The following is an 8,728-nucleotide window of genomic DNA, read 5'->3' as shown; positions in this document are numbered from 1 at the left end:
CAGTAACCGGAGGATAGCTCTACAATCAATTGGTCGACATGCATTAGATCAACAGGTACAAAAGGTCAGCAGGTTCAATAGTCAACATGGCAATGGTTGACACACAAATGGTCAACACATTTTTTTTTGTGGGGGGTTCATGTTTTGCTTGATTTACTATCCACATGGACTACGATCGGGAATAGTAACCTATGGCGAGGGTACACACTTGTACTGATGGTGGTCACATATCATGAAGTATCCATGTGTCCCTATTAAAAAACAAAGAACTTGTGTCGACCATTTTTATGTTGACCATTATCATGTCAACCTGTACACCTTTTTGGCCTTTTGTACCTAATACATGTCGACTGTGTGTTGTTGACCTTTTAACTGTCTACCTAGGCATTGCAGATCTACTATCCACACCCCTGAGTAACCTGAGGGTTTCTTAGATGGCCGAGGTTCTCGCAAGCGTTCTGATGCCGCCTCCTCGGGGTGCAGCTGCAGATCACACAGCCGCGCAGCAGGCGTCTATTTATACATCACACCTCATGCGCTATTAGTAACTGCGTCAGTCTCTGAATCTCGCCTCAGGAGCGTGACACAGTGCGACGCAGCGATGCTGTGCGACGATACACACTACACGGTCCGCCGTACGACGGCGCAGTGTATTGTATCACGCTGCACGTAACAAAACCGCGTCGTCCATAAAATCGCCCCATTAGACATGCATCACATCCAATGGGACGAGTCAGTGAACGGCAGCTGGGAACAACGGATCGGGGGTACACACTGCACGATGTATACGATATATCATTCCGGTCCGCTTCATAACGATATATCTAATACTATGCACCCAGCTTTAGCTGTGATCGGTCCGCTAAGTGTTTGTATTTGCAAAATGCCAAGAATGCCTTTTAAATATGACGCTGGTATTGTTTAATACATTTTTATACGTTTTCACAATGTTCTGAGAAATACATATTTGCTGCGAGTGACAATCAGGAACTGGTGAGACAGGAATCACCTTTCTCACAGCCTCGGTGGCGTCTCATAAAACTCATCAATCCAGGTGTCAATTAATCACACAGAAAGCAGACAGACAAATGCTCGTGATAATATGGAAATATTCACACGCAGAGAACCCAGTAACATTCTACCTACATCTGTCCAACCATCCATCGTCTTACAGAATGTTCTTATGTAATGTTGCACAATAAAACCATTTGAGATTCTCTGATCTGCTTTTCTCTGCTCAAAAGAAAACTTCAGTCAAAAACATATTTTGAAATATTGCCCCATTGTCATTGTGACAGGAGAGTCACCAACCGGCCGCGGACGGTTCTCAGACCAATACCATGAATCAAAGCAAAAAATTAGAAAATGTGTCAGAAAGTATCTGCAGACCGACACAAACACATCCAAGCTTACAGATGTGTCATCACACACATAGCCGCAATACGCCATGCGTCACAAGACAACTGCTGGGGGACCAAGCGGTGTAGCGTCTTTTTCACCCTAATGTTTGTAGTGTCAATGGAACGAGTCACAACCACTTCATGAGACTGCACTCATTTGATATGTGACATAGAGATGTGCACCGGACATTTTTCGGGTTCTGTGTTTTGGTTTTGGATTCGGTTCCACAGCCGTGTTTTGGATTCGGACGCGTTTTGGCAAAACCTCCCTGAAAATTTTGTCGGATTCGGGTGTGTTTTGGATTCGGGTGTTTTTTTTTTCAAAAACCGCTTAAATCATAGAATTTGGTGGTCATTTTGAGCCCATAGTATTATTAACCTCAATAACCATAATTTCCACTAATTTCCAGTCTATTCTGAACACCTCATACCTCACAATATTATTTTTAGTCCTAAAATTTGCACCGAGGTCGCTGGATGACTAAGCTAAGCGACCCAAGTGGCTGGCACAAACACCTGACCCATCTAGGAGTGGCACTGCAGTGTCAGACAGGATGGCACTTAAAAAAATTGGCCCCAAACATCACATGATGCAATGATAAATTAAAAAAAAAAGAGGTGCAAGATGGAATTGTCCTTGGGCCCTCCCACCCACCCTTATGTTGTATAAACAGGACATGCACACTTTAACAAACCCATCATTTCAGCGACAGGGTCTGCCACACGACTGAGACTGAAATGACTGGTTAGTTTGGGCCCCCTCCAAAAAAGAAGCAATCAATCTCTCCTTGCACAAACTGGCTCTACAGAGGCAAGATGTCCACCTCCTCCTCATCGTCCGATTCCTCACCCCTTTCACTGTGTACATCCCCCTCCTCACAGATTATTAATTCGTCCCCACTGGAATCCACCATCTCAGGTCCCTGTGTACTTTCTGGAGGCAATTTCTGGTGAATGTCTCCACGGAGGAATTGATTATAATTCATTTTGATGAACATCATCTTCTCCACATTTTCTGGAAGTAACCTCGTACGCCGATTGCTGACAAGGTGACCGGCTGCACTAAACACTCTTTCGGAGTACATACTGGAGGGGGGGGGGGGGGGGCAATTTAGGTAAAATAAAGCCAGTTTGTGCAAGGGCCTCCAAATTGCCTCTCTTTCCTGCCAGTATACGTACGGACTGTCTGACGTGCCTACTTGGATGCGGTCACTCATATAATCCTCCACCATTCTTTCAATGGTGACAGAATCATGTGCAGTGACAGTGGACAACATGTCAGTAATCGTTGGCAGATCCTTCAGTCCGGACCAGATGTCAGCACTCGCTCCAGACTGCCCTGCATCACCGCCAGCGGGTGGGCTCAAAATTCTTAGCCTTTTCCTCGCAGCCCCAGTTGCGGGAGAATGTGAAGGAGGAGCTGTTGGCGGTCACATTCCGCTTGAGTTGACAAGTGTCTCACCAGCAGGTCTTTGAACCTCTGCAGACTTGTGTCTGCCGGAAAGAGAGATACAACGTAGGTTTTAAATCTAGGATCGAGCACGGTGGCCAAAATGTAGTGCTCTGATTTCAACAGATTGACCACCCGTGAATCCTAGTTAAGCGAATTAAGGGCTCCATACACAAGCCCCACATGCCTAGCGTAGCGGAATTGCTCCGTTTTAGCTCCTCCTTCAATCTCTCCAGCTTCTTCTGCAAAAGCCTGATGAGGGGAATGACCTGACTCAGGCTGGCAGTGTCTGAACTGACTTCACGTGTGGCAAGTTCAAAGGGTTGCAGAACCTTGCACAACGTTGAAATCATTCTCCACTGCGCTTGAGTCAGGTGCATTCCCCCTCCTTTGCCTATATCGTAGGTAGCTGTATAGGCTTGAATGGCCTTTTGCTGCTCCTCCATCCTCTAAAGCATATAGAGGATTGAATTCCACCTCGTTACCACCTCTTGCTTCAGATGATGGCGGGGCAGGTTCAGGAGTGTTTGCTGGTGCTCAAGTCTTCGGCACGCGGTGGCTGAATGCCGAAAATGGCCCGCAATTATTCGGGCCACCGACAGCATCTCTTGCACGCCCCTGTCGTTTTTTAAAAAATTCTGCACCACCAAATTCAATGTATGTGCAAAACATGGGACGTGCTGGAATTTTCCCACATGTAATGCACGCACAATACTGGTGGCGTTGTCCAATGTCACAAATCCCCAGGAGAATCCAATTGGGGTAAGCCATTCTGCGATGATGTTCCTCAGTTTCCGTAAGAGGTTGTCAGCTGTGTGCCTGTTATCAAAAGCGGTGATACAAAGCGTAGCCTGCCTAGGAACGAGTTGGCGTTTGCGAGATGCTGCTACTGGTGCCGCCGCTGCTGTTCTTGCTGCGGGAGGCAATACATCTACCCAGTGGGCTGTCACAGTCATATAGTCCTGAGTCTGCCCTGCTCCACTTGTCCACATGCAGAGCCAGCCCTAACCAATATGATGCCCTAGGCAAGATTTTGGCTGGTGCCCCCTAGCACTACCACTAGTTCTGCAGGAGATGCCTGGCATGAGTCAGCTGGCAGCTCTGCTAACGTCGGGCGCCTTTTGTTTATGAAAATGCATCTTATTTGCATTACTATGTGGCTAGGATGCACAAGCAGCTTCTGCTGATTAAAATTATATGCAGCATGCCTATATTCTGTGTGCGACTGCGGCTGTATCTGCATACGAAATGCTACATTACAGTGATTTCCAGGAATACACTGCAACGTAGCATTTCGTATGCAGATACAGCCGCAATCACAAACAGAATATAGGCATGCCGCATATCATTTTAATCAGCAGAAGCTGCTGGTGCCCCTAAGCATACCAAATGCCCTAGGCATTTGCCTAGTTTGCCTATGCCTAAGGTCAGCTCTGTCCACATGTCCGTGGTTAAGTGGACATTGGGCACAACTGCATTTTTTAGGACACTGGTGACTCTTTTTCTGACGTCTGTGTACATTCTCGGTATTGCCTGCCTAGTGAAATGGAACCTAGATGATATTTGGTACCAGGGACACAGTACCTCAAACAATTCTATAATTCCCTGTGAATTAACGGTGGATACCGGACACACGTTTAACACCACCGCAGCTGCCAAGACCCGAGTTATCCGCTTTGCAGCAGGATGACTGCTGTGATATTTCATCTTCCTCGCAAAGGACTGTTGGACAGTCAATTGCTTACTGGAAGTAGTACAAGTGGTCTTCCGACTTCCCCTCTGGGATGACGATCGACTCCCAGCAGCAACAACAGCAGTGCCAGCAGCAGTAGGCGTTACACTCAAGGATGCATCGGAGGAATCCCAGTCAGGAGTCAGACTTGCCAGTGACATGGCCTGCAAGACTATTGGTTTTCCTGTCTAAGGAGGAAATTGACACTGAGGGAGTTGGTGGTGTGGTTTGCAGGAGCTTAGTTACAAGAGGAAGGGATTTAGTTGTCAGTGGATTGTTTCCGCTGTCACCCAAAGTTTTTGAACTTGTCAATGACTTCTGATGAATGCGTTCTAGGTGACGTATAAGGGAGGATGTTCCTAGGTGGTTAACGTCCTTACCCCTGCTTATTACAGCTTGACAAAGGCAACACACGGCTTGACACCTGTTGTCCGCATTTCTGTTAAAATAATTCCACACCGAAGAGGTGATTTTTTTTTGTAATTTGACCACGCATGTCAATGGCCATATTTGTCCCACGGACAACAGGTGTCTCCGTGGGTGCCTGACTTAAACAAACCACCTCACCATCAGAATCCTCCTTGTCAATTTCCTCCTCAGCGCCAGCAACACCCATATCCTAATCCTGGTGTACTTCAACTATGACATCTTCAATTTGACTATCAGGAACTGGACTGCGGGTGCTCCTTCCAGCACTTGCAGGGGGCGTGCAAATGGTGGAAGGCGCCACCTCTTCCCGTCCAGTGTTGGGAAGGTCAGGCATCGCAACCGACACAATTGGACTCTCCTTGGGGATTTGTGATTCAGAAGAACGCACAGTTCTTTGCTGTGCTTTTGCCAGCTTAAGTCTTTTCATTTTTCTAGCGGGAGGATGAGTGCTTCCATCCTCATGTGAAGCTGAACCACTAGGACAGGGCCTCAGCCCTGAACATAGGACAGGGCCTCAGCCGTTCCTTGTCACTCCGTGTCGTAAATGGCATATTGGCAAGTTTATGCTTGTCATCAGACGCTTTTAATTTTGATTTTTGCGTCATTTTACTGAACTTTTGTTTTTTGGATTTTACATGCTCTCTACTATGACATTGGGCATCGGCCTTGGCAGACGACGTTGATGGCATTTCATCATCTCGGCCATGACTAGTGGCAGCAGCTTCAGCACGAGGTGGAAGTGGATCTTGATCTTTCCCTATTTTACCCTCCACATTTTTGTTCTCCATTTTTTAATGTGTGGAATTATATGCCAGTAATATATCAATAGCAATGGCCTACTGTACTGTACTATATATGTATACTGTTGGTTACCAAAATGCTGCACTGTAATACTAGAAGCTATAGAAAAGTATATATATTATTGTATATATCAGTACAGAGCGGTGTAACTGTGACACGTGTCCTGACAAGCAGTATAGAAGCTATAGAATAGTATATATATTACTGTATATATATATCAGTACAGAGCGGTGCAACTGTGACACGTGTACTGACATGCAGTATAGAAGCTATAGAATAGTATATATTATTATACTGGTGGTCCCCAGTCCCCACAATGCAGCACACTGAGCACAGAGATTTGCAGCACACTGAGCACAGATATGGAGCGTTTTCAGGCAGAGAACGTAGATATTTTCAGCACACTGAGCACAGATTATTTGCAGCACACTGAGCACAGATATTTGCAGCACACTGAGCACAGATTATGGAGCTTTTCAGGGAGAGAACGCTGCCACGTCCTCTCCGTTCAATCTCCAATGCACAAGTGAAAATGGCGGCGACGCGCGGCTCCTTATATAGAATACGAATCTCGCGAGAATCTGACAGCGGGATGATGACGTTCGGGCGCGTTCTGGTTAACCGAGCAAGGCGGGAAGATCCGAGGCTGCCTCGGACCCGTGTAAAATGGGTGAAGTTCGGGGGGGGGGGGGGGGGGGGTTCGGATCCCGAGGAACCGAACCCGCTCATCTCTAATATATATATATATATATATATATAGTGCTCTGAGTGGGCCGTATACACCGGTATGGAATAACGGCGCTTCGAGCACTGACTGAAGTTCCACGCCGCCGCATCCGCTGGTCACAGAGCTTTCTCAAACCGACAGCCAATCAGAAGCGGGCGCGCGGCCTCCTCATCCACTGCACCGCAGTCCACAGCCTCCGCCACAGCTCAATAGGTAATTTTACCCTGTTGCCTTTTTCTCTCCCTAGTCCCTACTGTATGCTCTTGCTGTCCCTCTGTCACTCTCCCTGTCACTATGTCCATGCTGTCACTCTCCCTGAATTTTGTCTCGTTCCGTGTGGTATAATATGACTTTCGGCTCATACCGTGTGCTATAATGTGAGTTTTGGCTCATACCGTGTGCTATAATGTGAATTTAGGCTCATACCATGTGGTATAATGTGAATTTCGGCTCATACTGTGTGCTATAATGTGAATTTCGGCTCATACCATGTGGTATAATGTAAATTTCGGCTCATACCGTGTGCTATAATGTGAATTTCGGCTCATACTGTGTGCTATAATGTGAATTTCGGCTCATATCATGTGGTATAATGTGAATTTCGGCTCATACCGTGTGGTATAATGTGAATTTCGGCTTATACTGTGTGCTATAATGTGAATTTCGGCTCATACCATGTGGTATAATGTGAATTTCGGCTCATACCGTGTGCTATAATGTGAATTTCGGCTCATACTGTGTGCTATAATGTGAATTTCGGCTCATACCATGTGGTATAATGTGAATTTCGGCTCATACCATGTGGTATAATGTGAATTTCGGCTCATACCGTGTGCTATAATGTGAATTTCGGCTCATACTGTGTGCTATAATGTGAATTTCAGCTCATACCATGTGGTATAATGTGAATTTCGGCTCATACCGTGTGGTATAATGTGAATTTCGGCTCATACCATGTGCTATAATGTGAATTTCGGCTCATACTGTGTGCTATAATGTGAATTTCGGCTCATACTATGTGGTATATGTCGATATTTCAAAAAGAAAAAAGAGAGACTCTGTGTTGGGGCACGCTTATCAAAATAAAACTTAACTTTTAATTAGAATATGATAAAATTATGGTACACAGACAAACACACATAGGATACTTTGAGAGAAGGTCATAAATAATTTTTTAACCTCTCTCCACTTGTATTATGAATCTGAGGACAGATTCTCAATTATCAATAAGAAAAAAGGAATAGGAGTATCAATTCTCCAATTAATATAAGTATTTGAGATGACAGTGACACCAAAGATGAAAATATCAGAAATTCAATTTCAACATAACAGAAAAATTCTGACATATGACACATAGGCATTTGATATAACAATTTAGACTATGAATTTAGTACATTATCTAATGCCTCTTGTGATAGTATATCCTGGTAAAGGTTAATCTGCTATTGCTAGGTTTATGGTCAGGATGTACAATGAAAGAAAACTCTAAATAAGTCTGTGATCAGACAATTAATAATGAAGAAAGAATAAGGATCTGATATCGGTAAGGGTCAAAGGTTGCTCCAACACTTCTGCTTTTCACATGGAAACAGGGGTATTTATTACTGCACCTAATATTCCCTAGCAGTCTCCCATCTAGGTACTAATCAGGCTGCTCACTGCTTAGCTTCCAAGATCAGACGAGATTGGGCGTAACCAGTGAGATATGGCAGTAATATCACAAGGGTTGTGAATGAGAGGGTGTATGGTTATTGGCGCATACCAGCAAGAGTACTTCTACTGTCCATTAGTGTGCACAGTCTCTCTGTTACTTTCGCATTGCAGAGAAGTTATGTGACTGGCATCAGGATGAGAGAGTACTGAAAGAGCAAGATAAAGGAAAAGTATAGGTTCAGGGCCCGTCTTCTGCTGTCCACTGTCCAGGGCCGGTGCAAGGTTTCTCGGCACCCTAGGCAAAATTTCTGTGATACAGACCTGTGTGTGCTGAGAAACACCAGAGCAGAGAGTGACACCCCAGGCAGGAAAGGGGAACTGCATGGATTTTGAAAGGTGCAGGGTGCTAGAATGAATACTATATATATATATATATATATATACACACACACACACATACATATACAGTGGTCGAAGTAGACATTTTGAAGTGGGGGTATGGAAAAGTGAAGGTTGCAATTATGCGCGCGCCTCCG

General features: G+C 45.2%; 1 pseudogene; it reads right to left on the bottom strand.

Annotated features, from left to right (window-relative positions):
* Positions 1 to 8,137: 8,137 nt before the first annotated feature.
* On the bottom strand, positions 8,138 to 8,256 carry LOC134947005 (5S ribosomal RNA; annotated as a pseudogene).
* Positions 8,257 to 8,728: the final 472 nt, after the last annotated feature.

Source organism: Pseudophryne corroboree, chromosome 7 (genome assembly GCF_028390025.1).
Source record: "Pseudophryne corroboree isolate aPseCor3 chromosome 7, aPseCor3.hap2, whole genome shotgun sequence".
NCBI classification, from domain to species: domain Eukaryota; kingdom Metazoa; phylum Chordata; class Amphibia; order Anura; family Myobatrachidae; genus Pseudophryne; species Pseudophryne corroboree.
Note: the sequence above shows the minus strand (reverse complement) of the source record. Positions and strands in the feature narration are given on the sequence as shown.